The sequence below is a fragment of the Geotrypetes seraphini genome, chromosome 13 (assembly GCF_902459505.1).
Source record: "Geotrypetes seraphini chromosome 13, aGeoSer1.1, whole genome shotgun sequence".
In the NCBI taxonomy this organism is placed as follows: Eukaryota; Metazoa; Chordata; class Amphibia; order Gymnophiona; family Dermophiidae; genus Geotrypetes; species Geotrypetes seraphini.
Window position 1 is genome coordinate 50382725 of NC_047096.1, and position 19099 is coordinate 50401823.

Sequence of the window (19099 nt, forward strand, 5' to 3'; positions counted from 1 at the left end):
TAGCGCAGCTACATTGCCACCTACTAACCGTGTGATCCGCATATGCTATAATGGTCATACACTAATGAGGAAATTGGCATATGGCCATTATTGGAAAAACAGAAAAAGCCCCAGCAGCATTAAAAGTGGTTTTTAACACATGATAAAGACCCATGCTGGGGATAGCACAGGCCACATTTCAGTGCTGCTTAGAAAAAGGACACCTTAATGTTTAGACGCCTCATTACAGTTAATTTTGTTATTTTTTTTAGGTGAGCACAATTTGTTTGTAAGTTTCATAAGAGCACCTGAGGAAGCCATTGCGAAATAACGGGCACCATAAGACACATGCATTATAATTTACATTTATGAAGTGGGGATTGAACAACATGGTTATATAACAATTTTAAGTCCAGCATCAAAATGGAAATAAAAGGAGGTTTTGTGGACCAAAACAGGCTTCCAGTAATAGGTTACTGAAGAGGTTTAGATGACTATGAAGCTCATTTTCAAAAGAGAAAATTGGCCAAAATTGTCCAAAATCTGAAAACCTGGTTATTCTCAAAAATGTGATACTTACTCCATCTCTGGCATACTAAGCTCTCTAAATATTCTTCATACTTTGACCTTTAACCCTTCATTGCAGTTCCTTTCTATCCCAACTCCTATAAACCGTGCCGAGCTCTACGATTGTGGAGAGGATGCGGTATACAAACCTAAGGTTTAGTTTAGTTTAGTTTGGTTTTCTATGCTGTTTGTCTGCAATGCATCTAAATCTGAAGGGGGTATATTTTGGATAAGTTTAGGGTGGACTTATGATTTGGACTTTTTTTCTGCAATAATCGAACATTGCAGAAAATGTCCAGGGCAAAACGTGGACATTTGAGGTTAGACCTGTTTCAATGACAAGTGCCAAAAAAGTGTTCAAACTGACCAGATGACCACTGGAGGCATGACAGCATGGCCTCCCTTACTCTCCCAGTAGTCACTGACCCCCCTCTCACCCTCCCCCTTAAGATGTGAATGAAGCAGTACATACCAGCTTGTATGACAGCTGCAGGTTCTCTGGAGTAGCCTAGTAGTTAGTGTAGTGGACTTCAGAGAAGGGGGACCCAGGCCCATAGCCTACTCTAACTAGTACACTTGTGGTGGGAAGTTGTGAACCCTCCAAAACTTACCCAAAACCTACTGTACTGACAAATGGGTGACATCTGCAGGCATGAGGGCTTTTGGGATGTTATACAATTTTGTACAGTACTAATTATGGTAGGGAGGATGGGCTCAAGCTGGTGATGTTATCAGGAGCAGTGGCGTACCTAGGGGGGGGCGGGCCGCCCCGGGTACCAGCCCTAAGGGGGTGTTCCCGGCCTTGCCGTTCAGTCCCCCGCCACCCCCGAAGGACCGCTCGCCCCCCTGGCCTCCCCGCACCACCTATGAACAGCCGCAGCAGGATCGCGAAGTCAGCGTCAGCATCCCTGCGCTGCTTCCTGCGCCACGGTCCCGCCCCTCCTCTGACGTCAGAGGAGGGGCGGGATCGCGTCGTAGGAAGCAGCGCAGGGATGCTGACGCTGACTTCGCGATCCTGCTGCGGCTGTTCATAGGTGGTGCGGGGAGGCCAGGGGGGCGAGCGGTCCTTCGGGGGTGGCGGGGGACTGAACGGCAAGGCCGGGAACACCCCCTTAGGGCTGGTACCCGACGCTGACTTCGCGATCCTGCTGCGGCTGTTCATAGGTGGTGCGGGGAGGCCAGGGGGGGCGAGCGGTCCTTCGGGGTGGGTCGGGGCATCAGGCCTGCAGGGTGGGGCGGGCGGGCAGGCAAGCAGGCTTTCAAGGGGGGGGGGGGTGACAGGCAGGCAGGCAGGCCTTCAAGGGGGGACAGGCCTTCGGGGGGGGGGTGCAGACATTCAAGGGGTGCAGGCCTTCAAGGGGGGCAGGCAGGCCTTCAGGGGGGTGCAGACCTTCGGGGGGGGGGGTGTAGGCCTTTGGGGGGGTGCAGACCTTCAAGGGGGTGCAGGCCTTCAAGGGGGGAAAGGCAGGCAGGCCTTCAAGGGGGGGACAGGCCTACAAGGGGGGGGGACAGGCCTACAAGGGGGGGGGGACAGGCCTACAAGGGGGGGGACAGGTCCTTCAAGGGGGGGTGCAGGCCTTCAAGGGGGGGTGCAGGCCTTCAAGGGGGGAAAGGCAGGCAGGCCTTCAAGGGGGGGACAGGCCTACAAGGGGGGGGGGACAGGCCTACAAGGGGGGGGACAGGCCTACAAGGGGGGGACAGGCCTTCAAGGGGGGGTGCAGGCCTTCAAGGGGGGGGGCAGGCCTTCAAGGGGGGTGCAGGCCTTCAAGGGGGGAAAGGCAGGCAGGCCTTCAAGGGGGGGACAGGCCTACAAGGGGGGGGGACAGGCCTACAAGGGGGGGGACAGGCCTTCAAGGGGGGGTGCAGGCCTTCAAGGGGGGGTGCAGGCCTTCAAGGGGGGTGCAGGCCTTCAAGGGGGAGACAGGCCTTCAAGGGGGGGGAAAGGCAGGCAGGCAGGCCTTAAAGGGGGGACAGGCCTACAAGGGGGTGGGACAGGCCTTCAAGGGGGGGACAGGCCTTCGGGGGGGTGCAGACCTTCAAGGGAGTGCAGGCCTTCGGGGGGGGGGGGGGGCAGTCCTTCAGGGGTGGGGTTTAGGCCTTCAGAGGGGGACAGACCTTCGGGTGGGAGGTAAAGTCCTTCGGGGGGTGCAGGTCTTCAGGGGTGGGGTGTAGCCCTTCGGAGGGGGGACAGACCTTCGGGGGAGGGGGGTCCTGGTGTAAAAGTACACAGAGGGAGAGAGGGAAGGGGGGGTTCAAAGATACATGCATATGCCAGACTTTGGGGGTTAGAAATAATGGGTCTAAAAACAGAGGAGTGGGAGAGAGATGGTGCATAATGGGATTTAGGGAGGGAAGGAACAGAAAGGGAGAGAACTTGGAAACAGGGGATGGTGTGGAGGGGGGATAGAGATACTGGATAGGAGGATAGTTGGGAACAGAAAGGGAGAGATGGTGGATCCTGGGGTGGTGGGGAGTTGAGAAAAGGTGAATCTGTGGATGGAGACAAAAAAAAGGAAAGATGCCAGATCTCCGGGAGAGGGAAGGGAAACGGAAGGGGAGAACAGAGATGGCAGACGGATGGTTAGCACGGAGAAAGGAGACCCTGGCAAGCAAGACAACAAGAGCCTGGGACCAACAAGATTTGAATATTGATCAGAGAACAAAAGGTAGAAAAAATAATTTTATTTTCTGTTTTGTGGTTACAATATGTTAGATTTGAAAAGTGTACATGAGACAGCTTGAAATGGGAACTTTTCTATTTTTGTGAATGGCAAGGCTGAGTTCAGTTAAAATATATGCTTTATAAGAAAATATAATAATGTGTTTTATAAAGTTTATAAGCATTGCTGGCATACTCGGTGAGGTGTTCCTAGTGTTGGTGGTGGTGGTAGCATGTCAGTGTGTTGAGAGGAAGAGGTAGTCTGGGAAATTCTGCTGAGCAAACTCTGGGCCCATTTCCACCCCCAGTTAGTCCACTCCACTCAACTGGTTCACACACTGAGTGGGTCTTTGGGTGTTATTTCTGGGTAGTTGTTTTAGAATCTCTTCCAGTGGTTTGTCAGTATCTCCTTCTGGTCCAAGGAAGGAAACTTTGTCAACCTTAGCATTGACCTTCAGAATATGTTTGTAACAGCGCTGCTTGTGTGGCATTAGGCTATGTAGTGATCGAAAGAAAAAAACAGACCTTTGCACATTTTTGCACTATATGGTGGGTGTATGAGGAGATTCATTTCCTGCACAGTTAAGTCCATTTTTTCTACTGAATAATAGTATAGGTACAATGAAAGTAAATAGCAAAAATGTTTGAGTAGATAATTAAGGAAATCTTTTTCATATTGCTTGCTTATGGACTGGGAAAAAAGACTGTTCAAGCAAATGTCTCCAGAACTGCTTTAATGGAAAAATGTGATTTTTTTTTTTTTAAGTACTTTGTGAAATTTATTGTTGTTGTGAAATTTATTGTTATACTTTGTTTAAACTTAAAAAGCGGTGTCATTAACAGTGAATCTAATCGAAAAATCGATTCAACAGGGTGAATCGGATCGAATGAAATATTTTTCTCTGAATCGGGCAGCACTATTGGCTACCATGAGAATGGGCTACTGGGCATGATGGACCATTGGTGTGACCCAGTTAGGCTATTCTTATGTTATGTTCTCATCTGTAGGGGCCTTTGTTTTCACTTCTTATTTTAATGTATTTTTTTCCTGGGAACTTATCAGTGTTTTTTTATAATGGGAACAAAAATGGAAGAGAATTAATGTGTGTGGAATGGGGGGGGGGTAACTAATTTCTTCAGCTAAATAATTCAATCCACTTCAAACAGACATAGGAGAACTCACGCACCATTCACACACCCTCCAACCAAAAACGTCAAAAGAAAAAAACTGTTCGACAACCTCCTAGCCATTCGAGCTGCAACACTTGACCCCCAACTCTACAACCTATTGACCTCGACCACAAACTACAAAACCTTAAAAAAACGAAATAAAAACCCTTCTATTAAAAAAACACATAAAACCAAACTAACATAATCAGAACTGTCCCAAGCATCACCTGCAACTACTCCATATGTACTTCTGATGTCATGACAATTCAGACATAATTTATGTTATGTTATGTTTGGAATAATGGTTACATAAATGAGGTTCAATAAAAGAAAATTTTCTGTGGGAGCATTTGTTGGAACTTCTGTTATCCTGATTTCTTCTATCTGTGGGCTTTCTTTAGCTAACCTACTTATCTGGGGCTTTCCACTTCTGCAGCTGCCCTTTTCACGGTCCACTTTGCGCTTGCACTCTCTGGGGAGGGGGGGTTGGGTCTGGGCTTGGTGGGGTAGGTGTGTCTGGTAGTTTTGTCTGGGTGGTGGCTGGGTGTTTCTTGGGTGCTTGTTGTGCGGATTGGTGTGTCTGGTGAGCGGTCTGGGTGTTGTTGCTTGTGGGGGGTTTTTTCATTATAAAATATGGCTGAGGGTCTAGTCCGGCTTATTATTCTTGTGGGTTCTGGGGTGGGATTTGTTTGCTTGCCCCAAGTTTTGGCCTTTTGTTGTGTATTGCTATGCCTCTCATTGGCAATTTTCTCTTGGGAGAGGCTTGTTCATGCTTGTTGTTGCTGTTACTCTCATTCTGTGTTCTTTTTGATAATGTATAAGTTTCTGTACAGACCATGGTTGCTTGTCTGGACCTTTTGCCATTCTCAATAAAAATACTTTGGAAAAAAAAAAAAAAAAAAAAAAAAGAAAATTTTCACTGCCTGTTTCTATTCTGACCATTTATTCCATTTCATGGTTATTGCAAAAAAAAAAAAAAAAATTTTACATGGGGGGGGGGGGGTGTCAAAAAATGATGGGCCCCGGGTGCCACATACCCTAGGTACGCCACTGATCAGGAGTAAGAGAAAAGCAGAAAAACTGACCATAAAACCATGACCCCTTTCAGTCTTGCACCTTGTAAATCTATATGCTTCATCTGATTTTGGGTGCCTGGTTAAGTTCGCCTGTTCTACTGTATTTATCACTTTTTGTGTACTTACATAGAGATTATAATTGTATTTAATTTTTTGGGGCAGCTTTTCTCATTGATCCCAGTGTAAAATGGGGTCAGAGTTTGCCATCTAGAGGAGATAAGGGACAGCCCTTATCTTTGCCCAACAGTAGTCTTTATAGTCTATCCTGGAGAATGAATGAGGGAAGCTACAGGAGTGCCACAGTAATTAGACATCAACTGGTTCAGGTTGACCTCTTCTTTTTGCAGAATGAACTTTGCTTTCCATTAGAATTCTAGCTTCCTCCTTATAGTTCTGACTTTTGAGCTTCTGCCAACAATGCAGTTGCAGTGCTCTGAAATATATTTTATCCCTGGAAAAGTTTTGTGAATGGAGATAAAATCCCAGAGTGCATAATTTAGATTTAGCCAACAGTGACCTCCCAAAGGACATTCTAATGGAATGTTTTTGTGGCTTCTCTCCATGCATTGCCTCTCCACCCTTTCCATTTAATTCTCATCGGAAAACAATTTACATGGCCTCACCTCTCTCCACCAGTGATGCACCACACAAGGGCTTTTTTTTCCTTACTCTTTCCCATTCAGCTTCCATCAAGGAGCCATAGAGGAACAAAAGGATTATTGCCTCATTTAATTCCTGCTTCAGTGCCATAAGCTCTGTTTGATCTTTAGCTTTCTCTTCACCTTTTCACAAATAGACTTCTATGTTCTTATCCGTGGTTTCTTCAATTACATTATTTTTGTCTCTACTAACCCTATTCTAAATGTCAAAGACACAAACATTTCAAAATGTCTGGGCATGCCAAACAATGAAATTATTCCTAGAAGTCCTCACGCTCCAGTTGGGGGGGGGGGGGAACCCCTCCCCTCCAGTACACTGAAAACTCCCATTCTCCTTCCTGTTTTCAGTCTTCGGGAGTTTTCAGTGTAGTGGGGGTTCGGGTTCCCTCCCACCCTCCACCACCCCTCTTAGAGCGCAAAAGGAAAGGAAAGGGACTTCAAGATGGCTGAAGTGGCGGCACGCTTTTCTCCTAAACTCAAATGTGGGCACAGGATTGTCAGCGCACTGTTGCCCTCCACAGTTTTGAATTATGCCTGCGCTCAAATGTCGGTGTGGGATTGTCCTCCAAGGTTTTGACGCGTCACCATTGGAATCAGTTAGGTGGGCTATATGGGCCTTTGGTCTGAACCAGTATGACAATTCTTATATTCTATTTGGAGCCTCATTTGCATTGGGTATCCATGCCTGATTAAAAGCAACTTTTAAGCACACTACAATAGGCTGTCTCTGTATATTATGCAAGATCTTCAAAAAGTTTCTGCACTTTTACTTTTTAAAATCTTATTTATTAAAGATCTCAAATATCTAAAAAATATTTGCTTCTTATACTTTTGTTATAGTTTTGAGTATTTATTTGAATGTTCCTACCATCTTACCAACTACAGGCCGGTGAGCCTGACTTCAATTATAGGGAAGATGGTGGAAGCTATGATAAAGGACGGCATTTGCGAGCACATTGAGAGAAATGGCCTACTGAGAACAAGCCAGCACGGATTCTGTAAGGGAAGGTCGTGCCTAACGAACCTTCTGTACTTCTTTGAGGGAATAAGCAGTCGGGTGGACAATGGGGAACCCATCGACATCATTTACCTCGATTTTCAAAAGGCTTTCGACAAGGTACCACATGAAAGGCTGCTTAGGAAACTGTGGAACCACGGGGTGGGAGGGGATGTGCACAGATGGATCGAGCACTGGTTGTCGGGTAGACTGCAGAGGGTCGGAGTAAAGGGCCAATATTCTGACTGGCGGGGAGTCACAAGCGGTGTGCCACAGGGATCGGTGCTGGGGCCGTTACTCTTCAACATATTTATCAATGACCTGGAAAAGGAGGCAAAGTGCGAGGTTATAAAATTTGCAGACGATACCAAACTGTGCGGCAGAGTTAGCTCCAGGGAGGAGTGTGAGGACCTGCAAAGGGACATAGACAAGCTGGAAGACTGGGCAAACAAATGGCAAATGCGCTTTAATGTGGAAAAATGCAAGGTTATGCATATAGGGAAAAAGAACCCGTTGTTCAACTACAAATTGGGGGGGGCATTGTTAGGAGAAAGCAATCTTGAGAGAGACTTGGGTGTGCTGGTGGATGCATCACTGAAGCCATCTGCACAGTGCGCAGCGGCCTCGAAAAAAGCCAACAGGATGCTGGGCATCATAAAGAGGGGCATAACTACCAGGACGCGGGAAGTCATCATGCCACTGTATCGAGCGATGGTGCGTCCGCATCTGGAATACTGCGTTCAATATTGGTCGCCGTACCTCAAAAAAGACATGGAGGTACTTGAGAGAGTCCAAAGGAGAGCAACAAAACTGGTAAGAGGGCTGGAACACTACCCATATGCTGAGAGGTTGGATAGGCTGGGGCTCTTCTCTCTGGAAAAAAGGAGGCTCAGGGGTGATATGATAGAGACCTTCAAAATCATGAGGGGCATAGAGAGGGTGGATAGGGACAGATTCTTCAGGCTGAAGGGGACAACAGGTACGAGGGGGCATTCGGAGAAACTGAAGGGAGATAGGTTCAAAACGAATGCAAGGAAGTTTTTTTTCACCCAGAGGGTCGTGGACACTTGGAATGCGCTACCGGAGGAAGTGATCAGGCAGAGTACGGTGCAGGGATTCAAACAGAGACTGGATGGATTCCTGAGGGATAAAGGGATCGTGGGATACTGAGAAAGCTAACCAGAAAATAAATGTAGAAACCCAACCAGGTCGTGCATGTGCAAGACCGGAGGGCTAGGACTTTGATATGAAGATAGGACTCAATTAGGAAACCAAGGAGGCATGGGGGCCCCTTCTGGTGATTTAGACAGGTCGGGAACTGTTTGGGCCGCCGCGGGAGCGGACTGCTGGGCAGGATGGACCTATGGTCTGACCCGGCGGAGGCACTGCTTATGTTCTTATGTTCTTATGTTATCTTGATTAGAGTATAGATATTGGCTAGTGTTGGAAGCAAAATACTGGATTAGACGAATCAGTGGTCTGACCCAGTATGGTTATTCATATGTTCTTATTGGGTTGTGGAATCTCATTTCATTTGAGTTTTGGTGTAGATATTGTACCATTTGACTAGCTTTTTTCTTGTCCACCTCTAGTCTATATTATTTCACAGGCACATCCTCTAAATTGGACACAATATAGTAGGTCATGTCTAATTAATGATCTGTACCAAAGCATCACCACCTCCTTAATCTTTCCCAACCAGCTCTCCTCAAAGTCATCACAAATGGTTTCTCTCTATGCCCAACTGCACAGGTAGCAAACAAGCTCATTCGCCCTATTCATCGCCAATTAGATATCATAAGGGAGTTACCTAAAAGAGGACGATCTGTCCCCTCCCTTACCTCATCTCACCCCTTCCTTTCTATGACCAAAAACAGTGGAGTGAAATATTAGCCTAGTCGTAAATGGAGCAGAAGGCTAAGAAGTAAAAATAAAATTTAAAAAAAGGTTCAAATTCAGTTTCTCCTATTAAATTCCTATTATTGGCTCAGGTAGAAAACATAGGAGTCTTTTTTCTAAGGTACACTAATGGATTTATCACACGCTAACAAATTAGTGCGCATTAAGGGCCAGATTCTATAAACAGCATCTAGGTTAGGCATTGCTAGGTGCCCTAATTGGGGATGACTAGCCGAGTTCCATGTGGAACTGAATTAAGAGTTCCACACAGAACTTGGAATGGCGCCTACCAACGCCTAAGTCAAGGTGCCTACCGGCGCCTAATGATGCCTAACTCAAAAGTAGGCATGGTTAGGGGTAGAGAATAGGTGTGTTATGACTTAGGCATCTGTGTTAGGTGCCGATAAATTAAGCCAAGAAAAAACCCTGGCCTAATATACCGGCACCTACATTAGGACACCTAGTGATGCTTAAGTCAAGTTAGTCACTAGTAGGTGTGATTCTGTAAACGGTGCCTAGCGGTTGATTTACAACCGCACCAAGCAGTGCCTAAGAGTCAGATGCCATTTACAGAATCATGCCCTAAGTGTCATGCAGCTCATTGGTATACAATGGGCTGTACAAGCATTTAGCATACACTAATTTAGAGCACGCTCTAAATCTGTTAGCATACTTGAGTAAAAGGATTCCTTAGCCCTATTGGATATAGAAATAGCTATTGTACCTGTATGTAACTGATATTGAGCTTGGATTTGGAAAGGCAAGTAATAAAATCCAAATACAAACAGTATTGCTCCCTTCAAAAACAACAACCCCACAGCATCTCTCTTTAACCTTTCCTATCCAGCTATTACAGAAGTCCTTTATCTCTATCATATCATTTCTGTGGTACAGTTTGTGGTGTCAACTCATAGTATTTTCACCCTGGAAGGCTGCACTTGACTCTGTTCTGCAACATGTTCATCAAATACATGTTGATCTCTTGAGACATAGGAAGATATCTCTTGGAAATTCCAGGATTACTCTGTAGGCGCTTTGGAAGCAAGCTGATGCCCCAGGTGCCTTAGGGTAACATTCCTGCACTATGGACGTGCTAAACCAATATATAGGAGTAAGAAGAATGAAACGCATGAAAGAGACCGATGCACATGTAAGTCATTTCTGTTTTTCAGACTCCAGATTCCTGGTATGTCAGCAAACCCGTAAAATGGAAAGTACAAAGAAAGTAGTGATGAAAACAAAGCTGCAGGGTATGCAATGGGCATGAACTTTTGTTAACTATTAATGTGTCCCCAGGGACTTCATTTTGGAGAAAGAGGTGGAGGAGCAGGGCTCAAAGCTATGACTTCCCTAATAGGGAGGGTCTGCACAGAGACTCCGCCATGACCTATGAATCTCCAGGGCACAATTAGCAGGCAAACTGGATGGATTTATGCTATTTAAAATGACTCTCATCCCCAGATAATGACTAGGGCAGAGGCATTCACAGCCCTATATTTTTTCCAAAATTTTTACTGATAAAAAGTGGGATAGTCAGCTTTTATTGGCAAAACCAGTATTAAAAAATAAAAAAAGAAGTTTCCAGTTTGGAAGCAAAATTAATAGTTATAGTGATGGTGGGAAAGAAATCTCTGCCCATCTCCCTCCATTAGAGCTTCCCATGTTTGTAAAAAACAAAAAACCAACAACCCATAAATGGAAGGTCCAAGCTAGGGGCTGCATCTTTGACAGGTCTACTTGTACAAAAAGCCAAAATCACACTGATATCATAAAACCCCAAAAGGACTAATTAACTTATTTGTTTGCAGCTTAGTAATAAAACTTTGGCTGCATGCTACAAAGTCTTTGCTGTTCTACCTGGTTATTTTTTAAATAAGGTATCTTATCCAGGTATTCTTAAGCATCGTATCCTGTATTCTTCAGATATATTTGCAGACACATGGTTGATAAACTGGGTAACATGTACGCTTTGTTTGCTCTGAAAAACTTGAAAGATATGTAGCCTTCACAGACCAAAGTTAAGAACTCTTCATCTAATCGAATCTCAATCCATTATCTCCTCAGTCTTCTCTGTACCATTCATCAAGGTGCTACCTGAAACTGAAAATGCATTAATTACCAGTGCATCATCTGAAGCTGAACTGAAGGAGGCTCCAAAGCAGTGGCACATCGAGGAAAGGAGGTTCCCAGGGCAGTGGCACCCAGTGTCGTCATGACACCCCCCCGCCCCCCGCCCACTTCCCTGCTGCAACTCCCCAATATAAGAACATAAGAACATAAGAAGTTGCCTCCACCGGGATCAGACCAGAGGTCCATCGCACCCAGCGGTCCGCACCCGCGGCAGCCCATCAGGTCCATGACCTGTCAAGTGTTCCTTGCCCTAAAAAACCTATCCTTACTTCTATCTGTATCCCTCAATCCCCTTTTCCTTCAGGAATTTATCCAAACCTTCTTTGAATCCCTGTAGTGTCTTCTGCCCCACCAGAACCTCCGGGAGTGCGTACCATGTGTCCACCTCTCTCTGGGTGAAGAAGAACTTCCTGGCATTGGTTCTAAACCTATCCCCTTTCAGTTTCTCCGAGTGCCCCCTTGTACTTGTTGTTCCCCACAGTCTGAAGAATCTGTCCCTGTCTACCTTATCTATGCCTTTCAGGATCTTGAAAGTTTGTATCATGTCTCCTCTAAGTCTCCTCTTTTCCAGGGAGAACAGCCCCAGCTGTTCTAGCCTGTCGGCATACGAAAGGTTTTCCATACCTCTTACCATTTTCGTCGCTCTTCTCTGGACCCCCTCAAGCAATGCTATGTCCTTCTTGAGGTACGGCGACCAATACTGGACACAGTACTCCAGATGCGGGCGCACCATTGCACGGTACAGTGACATGATGACTTCCTTTGTCCTGGTCGTGATACCCTTCTTGATGATACCCAGCATTCTGTTTGCTTTCTTTGAGGCTGTCGCGCATTGTGCTGATGCTTTCATTGTTGTATCCACCAGCACACCCAGGTCTCTTTCAAGGGTACTTACATCTAGCAATGTTCCCCCCATTGTATAGCTGAACATCGGGTTCTTTTTCCGAACATGCATGACCTTGCATTTCTCTATATTAAAACGCATCTGCCACTTTTTGGCCCACTCTTCCAGTTTCGTTAGGTCCCTTTGCAGGTTTTCACAGTCTTCCGTGGTTCTAACATCTTCAAATCTTCACTGGCAATGAGCAGCATCTCCTACTTGCTGCTAGCGCCAGCACCAGCTCTCTCTCTCTCTGACTTCACTTCCTGACCCTGCAACAAGGAAGTGATATCAAAGGAGTGCTGAGGCTGGCACAAGCAGCAGATGGGAGATGCTTCCTTCTGCTGGCGAATATTTGAAGAGGTGGGTAGGTGGAGAGGAGAAAAGGTGCCAGTGCCCAATCAATGTGGGAGGTCTATCAGCCAAGCAGGACCTTGAGGTCAGAAAGAAGAATAATGCTAAAAGAAACTAGGGAATTGGGAGTGCATTAGGTAGCGACAAAAACAAAAATGCTCTTGATTGCCAGGGTCAAGCTATGGAATGCTCTTTTGGGGCATATAAGACTATAAGAACTGTGGCACTTTTAAAAGATTATTAAAAACTCAACTATTTGTTGACGTCTTCATGTAATCTGTGGCAGGTAGACAATTTAATGCTGGACTGGAGGTTTTATGAAATGCCATATACATAATGGCTAGGCAACCATGTGGCATGCAATATACTGCCTATGTGTTCTATGTTGATTTGATTTATATTATATATGTTTGCTTTATGAACCGCTTAGATTTAGGTGGCATATAAATTTTTTTAAATAAATAAGATGGTGCCTGGGGCGGTCCAACCCTCCCCTCCTCACTACACCATTGCTCCAAAGAAATGCCTGAAGTTTCAAGCTTCCAAATTATTTGATATGCCATGTCAGTCAACAATTATATATGGGTCACAAAATTTTGGAATTTACTGTAGGATGCTTGAACACAGCCCATGGTAACCCATTTTAAGATGCAGTAAGCACTTAGGGCCTGATTCTCTAAATAATGCCTAACTTCTAGGAGCCGATAAGCGCAATTGTCAATCATCCACTAGGCATCATTTATAGAATTTGCCTAGTAGTGCCTAAATGGTCATAAGCACCGGAGGCATTGAAACCCTTAAGCATACTCCATTTATGCCAGCGTTTTATTGGCCTAAATAAGTGCACCTAAGTTAGATGCCTACTGGCGTTTAAGATAAACCATGCCCAAACTCCACTCAGAATCTGCCCATAACCTCAACCTACTTCCTGGTAGGGGCCTCAAAGTAAACACCTACCTAAAAGTGGTAGACACCTACAGGCTAATTAATTTTTTAATTGTGTTTTCCATTAACAGTGCCAATTAAGCTAATTAAGAAAGTTAAGTTAGGTACCTAGATCAGCTAGGTGCGCTGATCCAGGTGCCTAACTTCAGCTGCCATTTATAGAATCTGAGCCTTAGCATCCATATTTTTTGCTAATTTTTGGTGCACTTTGTTGAATCTACCCCACATACTTGTATGTAATTGGTATGTAAATGTTAGCACCTTCTTTACAGAATTACCCCGATGATGCAGATCAAGTGTTCTTTATCTTCTAACATAAAATGATAAAAGGGATGGGACGACTTCCCTATGAGGAAAGGCTAAAGCGGCTTGGGATCTTTAACTTGGAGAAGAGACAGCTCAAGGGTGATATGATAGAGGTCTACAAAATAATGAGTGGAGTGGAAAGGGTAGATTTGAATCGCTCATTCTCTCCAAAAATACTAGTGCTAGGGGACAAGGGATGAAACTACTAAGTAGTAGATTTAAAACAAATATTTCTTAACACAACATGTAATTAAACTCTGGAATGTGTTGCCAGAGAATGTTGTGAAAACAGTTAGCTTAGTGGGGTTTAAGAAAGATTTAGATAATTTCCTAAAAGAGAAGTCCATAGGCCATTATTGAGATGGCTTAGGGAAATCCAATGCTTATTCCTGGGATAAGCAGCATAAAATCTGTTTTACTACTTGGGATTTAGCTAGGTATTTCGGACTTGGGTTGGCAACAGTTGGAAACAGGATACTTGGCTTGATGGAGCTTTGGTCTATCCCAGTATGGCAATTCTTATGTTAATTTTCTATGGATCTGTAATGAACTCAGATATTCTAAATAGCTGGATACCCTTTTCATTGGTTGACTGATCAGACCTCTGTAACTATATCATATAAACTATTGACAACTAACAGGAAACATAAACATACCTGTAAATGAAGAAATGTGGAAGTACATTCGCTCTCACCAGAGGCGAGAAAAATCCGTGCAAGACAAATATTCGTTATAGATCAAGTACTAGCAAAACCAGATCTTTACCTATAACAGACACGGCAGGCAGCGAAAGGAAGGCGGGCTGTTCGGAGGACATATATAATGGGGAAACGTAACCATAGTAACGAAAATGCAATCATGTGACATATTGAAAACGCAAAGAGTCAAGGGAATCATACTGAAAACGCATTGACGTGATCACGTGTTAACGTGCTCTACGTGCACGTGTCCTGCATTCGCCAAGCGCCATCTAGGGGTGCGCTGAATTGTCATTGCGCTCAGTTATCTTGCGCTAAATTGTCTCGCGCTCAGTTATCGCTGCGCTCAATTGTCTTGCGGGGAGATATAGTTGCGCGCAATTGTCTTTAGCGCAATTGTCTGTGAGCGCCATTTTCATTGCACTGAGTTTTCTGCGTGTTTTTGTCTGCGCACGATTGTCTTGCGCGTTTTTGACCTGTCACCCAACTAACCAGCCAAAAAACTTCTTAAACATATAAAGTTGCATTTTCAGTAGTGCCTAAAATATTAGAAATGGTGTTGAAATTGTTATATGGCAAGCCAGTGCATTCAACATGGTAGGCATAAATGCATCAATATGGGGAAAGAATGAATGTTTAACTCATGACCTACAAATACGAATATGGAAGAAAGGTTCCTGTCTCTTTTTTTTGTAAAAAGGAATTCTGTAGCAGAATTTAACTCTTACAAATACCATATGGAAGGTAATTGGGGGGGGGGGTGTTCAAAACCTCCATTATAAATTTACTTGTTGTTGAGACAGGTTACTGAATATCTTTATTTTCCATTGTTTTCCACCCATACATCCATGGGGCTGGGTGCGGGGGGGGGGGGGGAGATATCTTTTGTTTTGGTATTATTCCCGATGGTAATGATGGATGGGGGGAGGGAATTTGTATCTTTTGTATAGATACTGATTGATTATAAGTGCTTGGTTAATTATCATTATTTGTATATAAATTGTATTGCACATTTTGTAGGCATTAAAAACTAAATAAAGTTTTTTTAAAAAAAGAGACACAAAAGACTTGACTGGATGTCCTGTGAGGGTGAAATATAAAGCTTCTATCTTACTCCATTCTCTTTACCACTCGAGCCTGTTTAACATTTCTGTGCAGGTCAATTCAAGCAAGCCATTGGGCACAAGTCATGACCTCATGACAATGAGAACAATGGCAGTTCAGTATTGAAAAAAGCCTGTGGTTTGGGCCTGGCAGCGGTCACTAACCTTCAGTAGGGAAGATATATTCAGAGCAGAGGGTGGCTGGAAAAGAGAAGGCTGAGGTCGTCAATATTTAATCAGTGCCCTCACATGATTCTGTTGTGACCTATTAGAGGGAGATAAAGTTTCTAGCCATAGTCACTGACCCATAAGACTTCAAGTGAAGTAAAAACAGATGTAAAACAGAAGCCTTCAGTGTTTCAGTGGGAGTTACCCTGAAGGCAATGACCCCAACTAAAATGCACTGCCATTGCCATTTTAAACATGGGATAAAACATTCATAACTCTTCTCACCTCTTCTAACATTTAGCACCATTCATACAGCTCCCCCAAGCACTGACCCCCCTCTTTTACCACCAATAATTCATCTGCTTCTCCCCTCAGCCCCTTTCAGCATCCACCACTTTTCCCTCACCACAAATAATTTTTATTTATTTATTCATTCAGATTTCTATACTGTTCCCCCAGGGCTGCTTTACATGAATTTATACAGGTACTAAAGCATTTTTCCTTGTCTGTCCCACTGGGCTCACAATCTATCTAATGAACCTGGAGCAATGGGGAGGATTAAGTGACTTGCTCAGGGTCACAAGGAGCAGCATGGGTTTGACCCCTGAACTTCAGAGTGCTGAGGCTGTAGCTTTAACCATTATGCTGTGGCAATGTGTGTGCTCTCTCCCCTTCTCATCTTACTGGAGTTCCAGTTGGATCCCTTCTTCCCTCTGTAGATAGATGAGTTCCAAGTCCCTGCAGCATAGGCCTGGGGCAATGTGTCCCTTCATAAAGAAAGAATGGACAAGAACAGAAAACGGGAAGATGGACGGGGGTTCTTTCCTGCCCTTCATTTCTAGGAAGATTGTCAGCTAGCTCCAGATTCACCCAACAGGGTTGATCCAGTCCTGGGTTTATCCACTGCATTCAGGAACATGTACTCTTTTTCAGGGAATACAATAGGAAAATCAGAATTACGAAACCTGCATGCAGTAGGGTAAACCAGGACTGGATCAACCCTATCTGGTAAATCAGGATCCAATTGATAACCTGATATGTAAGCTCCTGGCAAAGCTGTAGGCACAAATGGACCTGGGTGGACTGTGGCCCCTTCACTTTGAAGTCACAGCCATCCAGGCAGTGGCAGCAGCACAAGCAAACGAGAGGACAACTAGTGGTAGAGTCAACAGTCACATTATCCTCGAGCTTCACCAATATATCAGACCTGGCTATGTCACTATCCCTGCTCCAGCCCCACCCCTTCTGTCCTCCACAATGCTGCTCCGCTGCCACTGGGACAGGAGAGAGGATGGTCCACAATATTTAAGAGAACAGCTAGCACTGTATATTTCAGAAAGAACTCTTCATTCCTCCTGTGAAACTCTCCTTTGCACTCTGCATCTGATATGATTGTTTTTCATTCCCATGAAAAATGGAGTTCCTTTCTTGCATGTTTTTATTAGTTTGTAAACCTCTGAGTTCTGCTTGACAGTCAAAGCAGTATAGTAAATCTTGAATAAATAAATAAATTAATGCTCCTGCTGTCATGGAAGTAAATCTGATGGAGATGCTTATAAAGAGATATCAATTTTTGGTGTTACAGGTATACTTAACTCTTATCAAATTCTTAACCCCTACCTCAAGGTAAGGCATTCTGATACACTACATTTTTACATTTCAACAGACCTAAATGATGTGAAATAGTACTTAGAGCATTATGAAATTGATTCAATAAATAGTGCTCAAGGTTAGGCACTGGGATGATACGTGCTAAGCTAATATTCTGTAAAGAGCGCTCTGTGCAGAACAGCCTTTATAGAATACTGACTTAGCAAGCATTTTGTGCCTAACTTGGGGCATGAGTCCAAAGCTGGTATAAATCCTCGCATCCAACTGAAAGCAGTTAAACTTGGAAATGCAGGTATGGCTAAATCCTGGAAGTGCTCCTGACTCATCCATGCCCCGCCTATGGACATGCCCCTTTGGAGTTGAATGATATCTCTCCAACATAGCTGGGCACTGCCAATTTTTATCAGCTGGGCAGCTAAGACTTGGCCAGCGAAGTACGAGCTGCCAACCTTTGCCCCGGATATTCAATGCTGGCAACTCTGGCATTAAATATCCGGGATCGACACTGATCATGGGAGGCAGTCAGGCTGCCTCCTGTGGTTCAGTATCAGGCCTTTTGAAATTTAGGTGTCCATGTTATAGAATAGGGTATAGGGAAGATCCATGTGTAACTCCTAATTACCGTATTTTCACGCGCGTTATACGCGTTTTTACCTACCGTGCATACCCCTCGCGCGTTATACGTGTGAGCGCGGTATACAAAATTTTTTTTACATAGTTCCCATCCCGCCCGACGCCCGATTCACCCCCCCCAGCAGGACCGCTCGCACCCCCACCCCGAACGACCGCTCGCACGCGCTCCCACCTGCACCCGCATCCACGATCGGAGCAAGAGGGAGCCCAAGCCCTCTTGCCCGGCCGACTCCCCAACTCCCCGACAATATCGGGCCAGGAGGGAGCCCAAACCCTCCTGGCCACGGCGACCCCCTACCCCCACCCCGCACTACATTACGGGCTGGAGGGATCCCAGGCCCTCCTGCCCTCGACGCAAACCCCCCCTCCCTCCAACGACCGCCCCCCCCAAGAACCTCCGACCGCCCCCCCAGCCGACCCGCGACCCCCCTGGCCGACCCCCACGACACCCCCACCCCCTTCCCCGTACCTTTGGTAGTTGGCCAGACAGACGGGAGCCAAACCCGCCTGTCCGGCAGGCAGCCAACGACGGAATGAGGCCGGATTGGCCCATCCGTCCCAAAGCTCCGCCTACTGGTGGGGCCTAAGGCGCGTGGGCCAATCAGAATAGGCCCTGGAGCCTTAGGTCCCACCTGGGGGCATGGCCTGAGGCACATGGGCCCAACCCGGACAGCGCACGGAGAGTCGGGGAGGGCGAAAGGAGAGTCGGGGTGGCCAGAGGAGAGTCGGGGCGGGCGAAAGGACAGTCGGGCAGCATGCGCGGTATACCCGTGAGCGCGGTATACAAAAGTTTTTGTACATAAAATCGTGGTTTCTGCGCGCTATACCCGTGTGCGCGTTTTACACGGGTGCGCGTTATCTGCGTGAAAATACGGTACTGCCCAACAAATGCATTCAGGTATACATCAATATATGAAAAGCCAGCAAGCAATTTACTGTTATTAGATAACAAGTGGAGAAAAGACCTCAGCGTCAAGTTGGATTGAACAAACAAATCCTCTGGACCCGGCAGCTTCAAATATAGCAATTTAAAGGTGCAGACACATCCTCGGTCATAAAAACTCCACTATTTTAGTCATTCTTTTGTTTGAGTTAAGTGTGGTCACTGTCACATTTGTTCAATTACACAAGAGGGTGCTGTGTTTGTCAATCCGAAAGACAATAAAAGTTATTCACTTAGGTATAATACCACATGTGACTCCATGGGTATTATATATGCAATTCAATGTCCTTGCAGGAAATTATATATTGGACAAATATGACAG